The sequence below is a fragment of the Pleurodeles waltl genome, chromosome 11 (genome assembly GCF_031143425.1).
Source record: "Pleurodeles waltl isolate 20211129_DDA chromosome 11, aPleWal1.hap1.20221129, whole genome shotgun sequence".
In the NCBI taxonomy this organism is placed as follows: Eukaryota; Metazoa; Chordata; class Amphibia; order Caudata; family Salamandridae; genus Pleurodeles; species Pleurodeles waltl.
Window position 1 is genome coordinate 94232968 of NC_090450.1, and position 16235 is coordinate 94249202.

Below are 16235 nucleotides of genomic sequence, written 5' to 3' on the forward strand. Positions count from 1 at the left end.
GAGGACTTCGACTGAGAAGATGACATCTTGTGGAAGTGACCTCAGGAGTGGGTCCACACCCTCAGCTTGGAACAGGACTCCTGCGAAGACTGCAACTCCTTCCTGTGTTAGGCAACATAGAGCTTTGCTTCAGAGTCCTGAGTCGCCTTTGGTTGCATGAGAATATCTCACTGCACGACTTCGAGTTGTGCCTTGAGCTCAAATACCAAACGCAGACCTCATGTGGGTTTATGACTGACATTTGTTTCCTGTGGTTGCAACATTGTTTGAAACCTGTAGTTTTAGGACAAGACATCTTCCCTTGCACATTGGAATTTTGCTTAGGAGTCATCGGAAGGGCAGCAAAAGTGGGAGTGGGACTTCGGATCCTCGTTCAAAGATGTGGAAAGAAAGAAAATGATGTTGGCGTGCGGATGGCGTTTGTATTCGGCTCTGCTCCATCACATTTAGGGTGAGATGAGCCGCACGGTACGACCTAGCGGCGCACAGGAGCACTGCTGTTAAAGGCTTCCAGGTCCAGCCTTGCGTCTAGGGAATGTTCTAAATGTGAAGAATCTGCTCTTAGAAGTATCCATCATAGCAACAATTTCTCCAATTAGTTAGCTTCTACCTTAATAATGTGCATTGAACTTTTGTAACATAAAAATAAATGTGTTGATGTAGGTTTATTACTACACGTTTCGAAAATAACATGATACTGGGCCATGTTTATGTTCACAGGGAGGGGATAAAGAGATTATTAACAAATCAAGAGTGTAATTCTAACAATTTTCTAATGGTAAACAATTGTAAGAGTGTCATGTGTCAGTTCTAAATCATTAATTCATCTATTGCGTGATATGGTCTTGCACCTTTTAGGGTTGAGCGCAAAGCACACGGTTCCTGGTTTAATCTCTCTATGGGCTTTTAGCCACGCCCATGAGTTTGGTTGGTTCGTGGGCTTGCCTTTTACAATTTGCTTCATTTCATTAGTGGAAATATGCACACGTCTTGCCTTTTCCGGTGTTTAGCCCTCCTCACACGCACTGGCCAACTACTGAAAACATATGAGGCTCCAGGTTTTCTGTATGGTTCTGGACTACTTTTTCTCTTTATTTCAAAGGCAGTGCAATCTCGCTGGGCAGTTGTTGAGCGTTTTGTATGACATCGACCTTGTTACATGGCTAATTCCACTTTTGCAGGTTACATGGATAATTGCACTTTTGCCGATACGTTTCACTTCAAGCGAACTTCTGTTTCCTTTTGTGTCTCTCCATTATGCTTCATGGTGGCCATGGGCTTGCTTATGTGAAACTGTTTTACTTTTCAGTTTATGTGGCAAGTCCGGTTAGGAGTTTAAAACACGAATAGCTCTAACTCGAGCAAACTCGAGAGCTGTTGCATTGCAAATGCTTGTTAATTGTTACTTGTGATCCTAAAGATACAATTAATTTACATAGTTAAAAAAGAGTTAAAACCATAACTTGGTGTAATGTAGGTATAAAGTAGAATTAAAAGTACTTGTAGTACAAAGACGGATCATAGTAAAATAGATTATTTTATACTTCTATTGATGGATCATTCTGTACATAAGACACTTCTAATTGTAGACATTATTGCTTGAAGAGGTCAATAAAATTATGTTTTCTGTAGAGATTAAAGGTTAAATACAGTTTTCTTGTACAAAGAAACACTAGTTACACAATGAGCATTTATACATCTATTGAATTCTAAAGAACAAAACTTTTTTTATGCGAGTATGTAAGAACATTATTCAAAACGGAATGTATGTTTATGGATACAATCTCGAATTTAGCTCAAAGTCACTTTATTTAAAAAGGAATTTTTAGAAAACCTTTGCAATCTAGAATGAATAGGCCTACACGTTCTTTTCCATAAGCCACACTTAAAAAATTTCCCAGATGCTAGAAGGATACACAAAACAAAAACACACAAACTGGAGAAAATGCTTTGCTGTACAATGTCGTCAATTTTAGTTTAGTCCTCAGAACACACAGTAATGAGACAATTTAATAAGTGTAAGCCTTAATCTTCAATTGTCTCTTGTACAATTGAATTAGAACGATTTAAAAAGTTAGTTGCCCCCCAACTCTCAAAGAATAAGCTGACTTCTACGTAATTATTCAATTGAATGCATGTCTTCTGAAATATACAAACAGAACCTTCTTTACTATAATAGACTCAGTGCGTGCCTAACTAAATAATACAATATTGGTTGGAAGACATGACCAATTGAAATTCTGTAATGAACAAGACATTAAGTGAGTTTTCAAATCAATGATAACGCATAAAGACTTCTGTAATATAAACGAACAGCATTGAAATAAGATAAATACAATTCTGTCAATTAAGTAAAATTCAATATAAATATTGATTTCTAGATCACATCATTGCCTTTTTGAAGAAAAAGGTTACTGTGCAATTTCAGTCTTGATTGTGTGTGGTTTTTTTTGTTGTTTTTTTTAACAAAGCAGGTTGTTTTCTAACGTTTACTGCAGTATCCTTCTTGCCAATATTTCCTTTACTGGCTTACATTTTGCTATGTGTATTACTGTAATTGGTACATAAAAATGGCTCTTAGCTTGTCATTAAATTTAACCAAGTATTTAACGTTCACAGAATATGTGGTCTTACCTCTGTTGTACGCTGAGCTGCTTAGCCTAAACTCTAAAATCACACAAAAAAGATGTGCAGTGCCGTCTACAATACAAACATGGTTTAGAGCTTTTGGTGACAGACAAAAAAGTGTGGATCATTTCAAAACAATGTTTCTCTCATTCTAGCCACATGTGACAACTGAACTGAAGAACACGTTACCAAACTTTGGAAACACCTTTTTAGATTCCTTACCTTGGAGTATCTTCCAGGCGTCACACTGGATCTGGAAAATCTTGACCAAGACCTCTGCACACTGCTAGATGGCACGACGACTCTGTCGATGTGGTATGTGCCTTACGTGACGTGAACGGTGCATATATAAGGTGTCACTCATGCTGACAGTTTATTTTGGGACACAATCTGTACCCACAGACACACGACAAAAGGTTTGGTACCAGTGTGCTGGATCCCAGGGAGGAGTTCCATACCAGGAAGCGCAGTTCTCAGACAAAGGAGGAAGGGAGGGTCATTAAAGAATCTGCAGTTAAATAGTCTCTCTACCAGAAAAGGCATTACCAGAAGGTAGCCTGTTCTTCTGGAAGAAACTTTTAGACACAGATTCCTTACTTTAGAATAGATATCACAGCAATAACCTGCCTGGCGGAGGGGTTGCATACTGATTTAAGCTAAGACGTATTGCAAGACAGAGAGAGCCAAGTGTCCCTCTCAATAGCCCTGATCATCCAGGCAATAGTGGTTTGTGAAGGTTTGAAGCCACACCCACGTCGCAGCCTGGCAAATGTCGAGGATGGGGACTGTCTGCTAACCGTAGTCGCAGCCTTGGCTCTGGAAGAGTGGTCCTTCTGCAGGCTGCTTCCATGCCACTGTGTAGCAGATATTAAAGCACTGTATAATCCATCGAAAGATGGTCCTCTTCAGCACCGCTTTACCTCTCTTTGCTCTTTCAAATCCGACAACAATCTGATCGTTCAGTCAGTTATTCTTGGTCCAACTGATATAAAATTAGTATTCCTTTTGGGTCCAGACGATGTATCCTCTCTTCCTCCTTTGAGGAGTGAAGCGAAGCAAAGAACGATGACTGGTAATCGCTTGACCAACGTGGAAGGGAATCACCACCTTGGATAGGAATGAGGCACACCTTTGGGAGAACCAGTTCATCCTGGAAGAATGTAGTATACAGATGTTGAACCAAGAGACTGAAGCTCGCTCAGCCTCTCGGACATTGTGATGGCCACCAAAAAGACCGTCTTGAGGGTCAAAAGCCTGAGAAGACAGTTATGCATGGGCTCAAAAAGGGAGCCCTAAAGGTAAGGACCAGATTCAAGGCCCTCTGGGGTATAAGGAAAGGAGAATGTGGAAACGTTTTGCAAACCTTTAAAAAAACAGGGTCACAACAGGTGACTTAAGCAGGGAAGAATGATTCAGCAACCTCAGAAAAGCTGAAACATCTACCAAATTACCTCAAACATGATCCAGCGACAGGCCCTGCCAAGCTAAGGACAACACAAACAGTAACACCTCAGACAGATGGGCATGAAGTGGGTCACACACTTTTCTGACTACCAAAATCACAAATCTGTGTCAATGGCAGGGCTACACACACTTTGTTGAGGGATGCCTGGCTGCCAGAATAACATCTACAATCTCAGGAGGAAGGTGAAAAATTCTCAGCTGTTGCTGCTAAATCTCCAAGCAGCCTGCTGCTGCAACAGAACAGCCTCCCAAAGAGGCAGCCTGATCAGAGGACATATGCCCAGACCCAGGAGTTCTGGATACCAATGTCTCTGTGCCCAGTTCGGGGCCACTAGGATGACTTGGGCCCATTCAGTTCTGATCTTCTTGAGGATCTCAGAGCAGGAGTTGTATAGGTGGAAAGGAGTGCTGGAGGCCCTTTTTGCACTTCAAGCAGAAAGTGTCTCCTAGCGAGAGCCACTTTGGAAACTCAAACGTGCAGAAGTGCTGACTGCATGTTTTCAGTGGTGGCAAATAGATTGAGCCCCATTTTGGAAGAGACCTTGCACCACCTCTGGGTATAAACACCATTCATGGTCCGCAAGGCATCGACAGCTGAGTTTGGCTGCCCTGGCATTTAGGAATTCCGCCAGGTGTTGTGCAGCCAAGATGTCCTGATGTTCCAGCCATTTCCAGAGGCACAAGGTTTCTGGCATAGAGTCCACGACGCCACTATGCCCTAATTGTTGCAGTGCCACATGGTGGTTGTGGTGTTGTCCGTGAACACTTGAACTAGTCTCACTTTGATGTCTTGCAGAAAAGATTTTAACGCCAAGCACATGGCCCACGACTTCACCAAGGTGAAGAGGAGGTGCGTTTCCGCTAGAAATCAGTCAATTGATCACCACCTCTCCTTCATGGCCACCCAACCCCAGAAGTGATACATCTGTCACCACTTTAAAATCTGGGAGGAGAAAAGAGAGGCGTCTGCTGCTGAGCAGATCACGGTTCAATACCTAGCACTACAGATCTCTTGCAGTGTCTTCTGAAATCTGGACCTGGCCAGAAAGATTCCTATGATGTTGCACCAACTGGGACTTCGGATCCAATTGCAGAGCCGGGATATGCAATTTGGTGTGTTTCACCAGCAAGATGCAGGATGCCATCAGACCCAGTAACCTGAGAGGCAGCCTCACTGAAACCCATACTTGAGGCTGAAACATCAGAATTACATCCTGAATGTTACATACTCTTTGTGCCAGATGGTAGGCATGAAACGGTACTATGTGGAGGGATAGCTCAGATGAAAGAGTGTTTGGAAAATAGTCAGGTGTGACTTTGGTATGCTTCTAGTGAACTCCAACCAATGAAGAAGGTTCCCATGGTTTGGAGGTAGGCGATGACTATCTGGGGCAGACCCGTCTTGAACAGACTATCGTTGACGTAGGGGAAGACCGGGGAAGACCGGGATCCCCAAGTTCTGTATGATGAGCAGCAACCACTGCCATCTCTTTTGTGAAAACTTGAAATGAAATGCATTGGTGAGGCCAACAGGGAGCACTACAAACTGAAAGTGCTTGGAGCCCACCATTAACAGCAGGTAATGCCTGTGGGTCTGCAAGACAGGGATATGAAAATAAGCTCCTGTAGGACCAAAACTACCATCCAGTCTTCAGGGTCCGGGGCAGACCGGGCCTGGGCAAGGGTGAGCATCTTGAACTTGTCCTTTTTCATAAAGGTGTTGACAGTGTGAAGATTTTGCATCAAGAAAGTAGTGGAAGTAACCACCACCTACTTCTGGTGTCAGAACCATCTCAATGGATCCTTTGGCCAGAAGGGCCTGCACCTCCTGGTGTAACAAGGACAGGTTATACCTCTACAACCGTTGTGCAGATGGTTGCAATGGAATTGGAGGAGGAGTCTCAAGGAATTGACATATTTAACCCCAATGCATAGTCTTTAACACCCACTTGTCAGAGGTGACCACTTTCCATGCCGGTAGAAAGTGATATATCCTGCCTCCTAACAAGGTGGCTGTGCATCGCACTAAACAGGTCATGCAGAGGTGACAGCAGGAGAGGTAGAGAACTGGGTAGAACAGAGCCCCTCCTGACCATGCGGCCTGTGGGAGCCTGTATTTCGACCACAAAAGGGCTGTGGGGCCTAGTGGATATGGGTGTTATGGGAGAAACTGAAATCCTCTACCGTAGCGTTGGGTGGGAAGAGAGGGGGAATGCTACTGCTGACAAGGGGCAGCAGCCAATCCTAAAGAGTGAGCTGTGACCCTGCAGTCCTCAAAGTGCTTCTGCGCTGCACCAAAAAGGTGCACACCATTGCAAGGCATCTCCTCCCATCAGTACTGCTGGCAGAGAGAAACAGCGTTAATTATCTAGTTATGTAAGACACTTTAATGATATTGCTATGTCACATGTGTGCCCCTGAAAATTCAAGTTTGGGAGCTAGATAAACAGCATGATCACAGCTTAGTGGAGGGCAAGCACTTTCTTGTGGAACTTCTGCTCAAGCAAAAGGCTCCCAACATGTGGGCTATTTTCTAGTGATGCTCACATAATGGTCTGGTAACAGCTGCACTGTCAAGCTAGACCTTATTAAGAAGGAAAAGGAACATGGAATACAAGGGGACAGAGTATGATGTAATCTCTTGGGTAGGTGGCTCTTGGAGAAGGACTGTTGACATTTTACTGCAAAAACAGGGGACATTAATGTATGTTTTCTCTTTTTTAAATGTTTAAAATAATGTTATTGCTCAAACCGTACACAAATAACATAACGCCATTCCCGACGGCTACAAAATTGTCCACAAACACTGAGTCAATCGACCAGGAGGAGGCATCACCATAGTATACAGGAACACCCTTTGCCTGTTTACCACCTTCGAGACAGAGAACCAGCCAACCACCCTCGAACACCTCCCTCCAGGGTACGCTCAATAACAGACTGCCCAGGCCCCAGCCCCAGTTTGGTGACACCATCGCTGACCTCCTTGCCGCCCACACGCTCGCCTCCACCGACTACATCCTGGACAAACTTGCAACCATCAGTTTCAAGCAACTAGTCAACCTCCCCACTCACTTAACAGGTCACACCCTCAACCCTGTCTTTTTGGCAGGGAACAACATCTGTCATACCTCTGAATATCATTGGACCAACCACAGATGGGTCAACTTTGCTATCACGAAGACCACCGCACACCACCACACCCTCCATCCCCTTGGCAGAAGATGGGGCAAAGTCACTGAAGCACAGCTCACCAACGCACTCAGCCACTCCCCCAACTGGATGCCGCGAATGACTCATCACAGAATAACATAGCCCCCTTCAGAAAACCTGCCAGAAACCAGCACCATAAGAAACCAAGCTGGTCCACAACAGAACTCCAAGAATCAAAACGCACCTGCATAAGATTGGAAGGGAAATGGAGAATCAGCAAAACATCATAGACCACAGAGCCTACAAAAATGTAGTCACCACACACCACCAGCTCATCAGTGCATCCAGGAAAGCTGCCATTCAAGACCACATCAGCACCAACACACACAACAGCAAGGAGCTCTTCACCATAGTCATGGAATTCACCAATCCCGGAACAGACACCTCTGACTTCCCCACCTCTCAAGACCTCTGCAACAACCTTGCCACCTTTTTTTCACCAGAAAATACAGGACATATGCGAAGGATTCAAGAACCATCCGAATGGAAGCATGCAGAGATCAACCACTCCTAAAAAAAAAAAAATCTCCGCCAACCCAAGGGAGTTGAAGAATTACAGACCCATTTCTCTGCTCCCCTTCCCAGCCAAGGTAACTGAAAAGGCCATCAACATGCAACTCACTGTTTTTTTCGAAGCAAACCAGATCCTAGACCCCTCCTAGTCCGAATTAAGGAGCAATCACAGCATCGAAACAGCCCTGCTCTCAGCCACCGACAACATCCGTGCCATACTGGACCCCCGAGACATGGCCGCCCTCCTCCTCATCCACCTCTCCACTGCATTCGACAGTCTCCCACTCCTCCCTCTGCACCAGATTCCATGACACCAGCATCCACAGTAAAGCACTGAAATGGATTCGATCCTTTCTCACCACAAGAACCCAGAGTGTCAGGCTCCCGCCGTTCACCTTGGCACCCAAAGAAACATGCTGCGGAGTACCCAGGGATCCTCACTAAGCCTGAACCTCTTCAACATTTACATGGCCCAGCTCGCTAAAATCATTAAACACCACAGCCTAAACATCATCTCCTCCGCTGACGATACCCAGCTGATCCTCTCCTTGACCGACGACCCATCAACAGCCAAGAGTAATTTCCACAACGGAATGAAAGCAGTCGCCGCCTGGGTGGAAACCAGCTGCCTCAAACTCAACTCGGACATGACAGAGATCCTCATACTCAGCTCCACTCCTTCCTCCTTGGATGACTCCTGGTGGCGTACCGCCCTAGGAAACGCCCCCATACCCTCTGACCACGCACACGACCTGGGACTCCGCGCTCTGCATGACCCGTCAAGTAAAACACCGTCTCATCGTCATGCTTCCACACCCTGCGTCTCCTTCGGAAGATATTCAAGTGGACTCCACTGAGAAAAGGACGGTCACCCATGCGCTTGTCAGCAGCAAACTGGACTAAGGCAACACACTCTATGCCGGCATCACAAAGAAGCTTCAAACAAGGCTACAGAAAATCCAGAATGCAGCACCCAGACTCATCCAGGACATCCCCTGCCACAGCCCACATCTCTGCCCACCAGAGACCTGCACTGGCTCCCGGTCGACAAACACATCACTTACAAGCTACTGGCATGCACCTACACGTTACTGCACAACACTGGACCAGCCTACTTCAGGCACCACCTGACCTTCTACACCCTCACCAGGCAGCTCCGATACTTCCAACTCACCCTAGACGCCATCCCCAGAATCATGGAGAGCAAAGTTGGAGTCAGATCCTTCTCTTACCTTACACCCTGGTCATGGAACCAGCTCCCCTCAACCTGAGACAGGCTGCCTCGCTGAAGCAGTTCAGGAAGGAACTCAAGACCTGGCTCTTCAAGTGAGCAGCACGCTTGCAACAGGGCCTTGAGACCTCATGAGTGATAAGCTGCGCTTTACATGTGTCTCATTGATTGATTGGTTAGGCGATAAGCTGTTATATCATTAACTATAATATAGTTATAATAAGGAAAGGAAACCAGATTAAAAGGCATCAGGCAATTACTGACTTAATTGTTTAAACAGATAACGTCTTTACTTGTCGTCCTACGGATAGAGATGCTGGTAAGTGTATGCTTTGATTTGTACCATGCAAAAGAAAAAAAGTGAAGCAAATATCTAAATTAGACGTATTAAAAGATGCCAATACTGTATCTTTCAACACTTTTAGGGTGGCAGGTAATCCTTTTTGATCCTTTGTTTTGGCACCTTCATTTTCAGAAAGGATCCCTAAGGACCATATTGTTGAATATATCCAAACAGATTTAACATCTCCAATTGACAAATTGATCAAGAATAGACTCCCAACAGGTCCCATGACTAAGATTTTGGAGATACCTGAGATTGCTAAAGACAGGTAAAGAATACAGCTGTACATCACGACTGACAATAACCGTACTTCCTCTAAGGTATGCTCAGCATCGGATGGACTTTTGAGCTGATATTTCTATCACAGTCAGCTCTCAAATACCTCTAGAGGGCAAGTGCATATCTTTTCCAACCAAAGAGCTATCTCTTCCTCAAAGAAGGAAATGATCATGATCCTACTATAGTAAAGGTCAGAGCAACATCATCATGGGGAGTATTCCGCCGGAGTGTGCTTCATAAATAGGAAACAAAATAATCAAGTTACCTTCGGAAATTCCTCATCTGGAAGAAGCTGCAGTCCTTACTTTAGAATACCCACCAGGTATAAGACTAGATCTGGAAAATCTTGAGCAATACCTGTGTACTGGTACTGATCGGGTAGTCATCAGTGCCAGATGTGACAACCATGGTGCCTATATGGAGGCCACCCCAGTGTGCTGACATCAGTTACTTTTCATACTTCTGCACCAGAAGCACAGAGCTATGTTGGAAAGCTGATGAACCAGTGCGCAGACACTATAGACCTCCAGGGACCTTTCTAGATAGAAAAAGCTGTTCGCAGAAGCAGGGAGGATGGTAAGGAATCTGCAGCTAGATAAGGTGTCACCAAAGGTAAATAACTTGTTAATCTCCTAGAGACTTCTAACTGCAGGCTCCTTATCTTAGAATAGATACACAAGCATCAACTCCTGGAGATGGGTCAGTTAGATTAAAATGTTTTGGAGGACCGAACGGGCCCATCGTGACAGACCTAACTGTCAAGGCAGTAGTGCTTAGTAAACATGTGTAGAGATGTCCGCATAGGAGCCTGACAGATATCCTGGACAGAGGCTCCATAAGCTAACATAGTGGTTGCAGCTTTGTCTCTGGTGGAATGAGCCTACAAGCTCTCAGTGGGTCCCTTCTTGACCAATGCAGAGCAAAATCCATCTGGAGATGGTCAGTTTCTGCATGGCTTTACCTTTCTTTGCTCCGGCGAACCCAATGATGTTTTTATCATCCACCCGGTGTTCTTTCGTATGATCAATGTAAAACAACACTGCTCTTTTTGGGCTCAGGCAATGAAGTCTCCCCACTTCTTTGGAAGGTTCAGGCAGAGAGAAGAAAGTTGACATTGTGACAGTTTGGCCGATGTGGAAAGGAGTCACATTCTTTGGTAGGATAGAAGCAAGGGTGCGGAGAACCAGTTTGCCTGGAAAGAAGTCAGTGTATGGAGGTGTACAGACAGCAGCTGAAGCTCACTAACTCTCCTGGTCAATGTCATGGTCACTAAAAAGGCAATCCTGATGATCAAAAGACAGAGCTCAAGCATTGCATGGGCTTGAAAGGAGAGCACATCAAAAATGTCAGAACCAAATTAAGGTCCTACTGGGGCATGATGAGTGATTTTGGAAGAAACGTGCTAGAAACCTTCCAGGAAACGAGTCACAACTGGTGACTTGAATAAGGAGGCACTGTCTCCAATCCAGAAGGTCGTGTTCCAGTCGGCGCCGGAGTAGATGCCAGTCCCACTCCATATCTGAGTCTGGTACAATGATAGGGTTGACCCTGGGAACGGTACCACTGGAACTGGCTCTGCATAAGATTGCCGACTCGCAACCAGAACTGATCAGGATCCAGGAAAGGATCCAAGGGGCCTGACTGGTGCCAAGTGAGAACCTGGTGGTGGGAATCAAATAGCCTACCTGATTAGCCAGTGGGCCCAAAGGCGCATGAGAAGAGTTGGCCCACTTAAGTATGAGGTGCATGGCCTCCTAAAATTCTTTTAGCTGGGCGGGGGGGTCCCTCCGACTCTGGGAGGTGTGGTGTGGACTCAGGCTCCACAGCTGACATGTAGTAGCATAGTGGCGTAGCTTTGTGGCATCATTCCTGCACCTTGTCAAGAATTGGACCAGCGTGATGAAATCAAAAAGCCTTTTTGGACTTCTTAGATTTATCATGTGACTTACCCAGCGATGATTTGGAGTGCAACAATGCTCAATGGTAATCACTCTGCATGCAGGTGTGGGACCTGGAGTAACATGGTGTTGATGGAGTTGGGCGGCCATGGGCTTCATGAAACATTCCTGAACCACCTTGGGGTTCACTGTGGAGATGTGGCCTGGCTCCAGCCAACAAAGGCAAACCAGATGGGCGGGTCTGTCACAGACATCTTCTTGCAACAGGAACCACAGGGTTTAATCGATACAGGTTTTTTTTTTTTTTTTTAAAGGGGCATCCGGATAACACACTGGGAGTGAAGCACAAAAAAACATATTGACAAAAGGTTGAAAAAATAGTCCCAAAAAATGGATTGAGGTAGCTTTCTACGATCAGCTCTGATGGTGCGGAAAGAAAAGAGAAAAGAACTGATGTCAGTGCGCTGGAGTGGCACCTATACAGGGAACGGCACATCTCATCTGGCACAGACATGATCCAGTAACAGTTCCAGCATCAGAATTATAGGGGTTCGAAATAAATTCCGGTTCCGAGGGCACAAACCCTTGTGACATAATAAGTCACTTTCCTCTCAGCAATAAAATGTTTATGCAACCAACTGGTAACACTGCACAAGCAGCAGCTCTTGTATTAACAGCAGCACACAAACCAGTACACAAGTTCAGACATTTCAGGCCAGAGCCATTACAATTCTTGTTGCTCTGAGGCAGGAAATTGCTCTTGGGAGTAGCTCTGAAAATTCCAATGTAATTGGAAACCCAGGAGCCCCTTCCACCAAGTAAGCCATAATGCACAGATACAAATTAAAGGGCCTTTCTCCCACAAGACTGACATATTTGTTACCATTGTGAATGTGTATTCCAAGTCACAAACAGGCAGGGTTATTTCCAATATATAGTCTGCCAGGAAGGTATCAAGGGTGGTTGCTGAAAAAATGTGATAGAACTCGTCAAGCGATGTTCTGCCTCTGAGCAATATTATTTACGTGAGCAGTGGGAGGTCTTGAAGTACTGTATTATTTCTTGAGTCCCACCACCCTCCTCAGAACATTCTCTAAAACCTATTCCCTTTTTAGCCAATATAGATGTAATAATGATATTTAAATTTACTTACCAAATTTTGTCTAAAAGTGTTGCATCACACACATCTTTATAAAAGTTAGCACAGTTGTAGAAAGTATTGTTAATTCTCAAACAGTTGTGCATACAAATGCTACACTTGCACGCACCTACAGAAATAATTAGAAGGAATGTTGCTTTGCAGTCAAAAGTATTCTTTAGAAACGTATTTCTCGTAAAATGAAAAAAACTAAAATTTGGTTAGTCATTAATTTGAGCAATTTCAAAATGTTAGTTCTTTATAAATATTTCAAAACGGACAAAAATGTAATCACAGGGATGCCTTTCAATCTAGGGATTAGACAGTCAAATTAGATTTATAAATGTTTATCTTTCACTTCCCTTTCAGAAATATAACAAAAAGTATCTAGAGTTCATCTAGGGAGGGTATATACTCCAGTTCACCACCCTTCTTTTCAGGTTTTCATTAGTGCATTGTGTTTCACAGAAATTGCAAGCCTTCCACAATCCATTCCAGAAGACAGCCTAAGCACAAGCCAATTCTTTTAGACAACACACTTTTTATAGCACAAAAAACAATCTAATGATTCCCCATGTTCAGACTGTTATATCGTTTCTTATCAGTATAGATTTCATCATGCATAAAGATAAAACCTGGCCCCTTGCTACCACTCAGATAGAATTCCTCAGTTTCCCAGTAAACTCCCATACATGCACTTTTAAATTGCAGCAAACGAAAATAACTCCGATACTGCAGAAACTTCAAGTCTACTATGCGACACATGTGTCACACATGTTCCAAGGGTAGTGGGGCTTTCAATTACCTCTGCTAAGTTTTGTTCCCAGGCACTCTCCACTAAATACCAAGATTAACATTCTAATATCATGGGAGGGGTATGAACAGAAAGCCTTAGGATAAAGAAACAAGGGAAGAAATGCCTAGCTGGTTTGACCACTCCAAATGTTTAGCAACACAGGAATACATAGTTAGTTGCAAAACCTACTAGAGTCCGCTGCAAGATTTTTAGGTTTGGAATCTCGTGTGGTCAGTTTTCACCTGGGGGCTTACTGTCTCAGAGGGCGATAAAAAGGAACTGAAATGATTTACAACCATGTAACAGTTGCTTCAGCAACCAGACGTCCAGTACTCCTGCACCTGCGCATGGACAATCTCATCAAGGTATTTTGCATCAATACCTCAGAGATACCAGTTCATCAATGTAGCTGACTTAACCAGATGAGAAGGTATCAGTCCGGGTGAAATACAGCTTAGGTATTACAGTGATTGGAACCTCCAGCAGTTGATTTTGTAAGCTTTTCCTCAATTCTGATACTCTGTATATGTGGATATTTTTTACCCTATAGCCTACTCAATCAATAAGATGTTTCATCTGGAGGTCAAACCCTGCTGTAACAGCAAGACACACATTCCTGTAGGATTGATCAGTGCGTCTTCTTTGTAATTTTGATCTTCAAATGATTAGGGTATCTCAGACTTCAAAGGAATTTTATAATAATAATAATCACTTTGAATGTCTCAGGTATGGTTTCCAGATCTGAGGGACTTATCTGTAGATCTACCAATACTTGTATCAATTTTCCCAGATCTACTGTCAAACCTCCAGGATCTAGTTCTTCAAGAGTCACTAGAACTCTTTGCTTGGGATATTTCTGCTCAGCCTAATATTCTCTAAGACTTTTGTTGGAGTCTACCTCCTTTAATAAAAACACATTGACTCCAAATAACACTATGGAATATAAATCAGCTTGGGCTTCATGATGTCGCTGGTGGATGGATGCAGATTTTGGCAGATGTATTGATCACAGTTAGTTTTCTAATTCATCTTGTATTATGGCAAAGCACAGAACACTGTTCAGTCACATAGGGCAGCTATTTCTTTACAGCATAGCAATATTAATGGTAAGCCTGTAGGTAAACAACCATTAGAATGTCACAGAGAGGTATTCGGCTTTCCAAAACTGTTCTTGCCTAAATATTCTTCATTATAGAATGTGAATTCCGTCCTGCAGATATTCAAATAACGACCTGATATTGTGCTCTTCTTGAAAGCTCATTCTGCAAAATTAGTATTTTGTTATGCCTTACTTCTTTCAGTATGGTTTGTGATGTCAGAATGTTAGATATTTCTCTGGACAGTTTAAATCTGCATGTGTTTACAATCAGGAGAACAATAAAAACTCAAGCTATTTGTGTAGACCATCCAATTTTACCATACCATCATAGCTTTGTGTTTGATTATTTATTTTATTAAACAATATAAATTGAATGTAAATGCTCGGAGAACATCCTCTGGTTTCCAGCACCTTACCTCGTTCAGAAATCCCCATGCTCCATTATATTCTTCCACTCTAATCTGATGGGTTAAACAGATAATGGCACAAGCAAGCATTAATGTAAAATGTTTTGCAGCACAATCTCCTAAAGGTTCCTTGGTAAAGCCTTTTGCGCCAGACTTAGGGTAATGGACATTCTCAGAGCAGTGGACTGGTTGCTATCAGAATATTTTATTGCAAAGTGGTTCATCACTCTTTGATGATTTGGGTCTTTATAATTTTAACAGGTGTAATGGAAGCTTCCATTTACGCTATCAAATGCAGCTTTCCCATTCTGATGGTAAAATAAAGTACTGATTTTAATAGACACAGGGACAAGGGTAATCCCACCTCTGTCTCCTATTTAAACATTATCAAAAATATTGTTTATCCCCACCATTTGCTTATGTTTTGTAATCATAATTAAATGCTACATTTCTAATTTTCAGCAACAATCATGACGGTCCAAGCTTTAGCCTGTGCATCAATATGCTCTTTCAGGCCTGAGGCTTATTTTCTTTTTCATGCCAATTTATGTCATTCCACTGCTCAACACGTTTTGGTGACCGCTCACATGAAGAAAAGACACTCAACCTATACTAATTAGGACTGTCACAAGCAATGTTAGATAAACGTGATTAGTAATTTTGTGCCACGGTTTTCTGGCTGATAGTATGTCATACAGTGTTTTCAAAACTGACTTCTGTAAATCGATAACTTGAGCAGAATACTTCCTCTGTCTTTAATCAAATCCGGCCTTTCCTTAACTATCACTGTCAAACATTTGCATTACGCTGGTTATTAAATTCATGTTATCTGGTAACATGTGGAAGTATTCTTAATGGGTGTGCAGGTCTAGAAGAAATGTTCAATAAATAGTAGGTATTATTTGTAACTGTGTGTTCAAGAACTTAAATATGTATTTCTGGATTTTTGAGACAACAAATCATTTTGAGTGAATGGCTTTTCTTAAAGCGCCATGTATCCTGATGACTAAGTCCTGCTGTGAGGCAGTCCGGCAGAACACAGGTGCTTCAGTTTATACACATCAAAATGTCATTATTTTATCTTTTCTGTTGTAAAGTAGGAAATACAGTCCAACATTCTATCACACTGAATAACTTCTATCACCAAGTTACTGTTGGTATAACATTATTCCTAGTGTCTCCTTAAAACCTAACCAGGTTGTTAGATACTGAAAGTTGTTAAAAGCTTG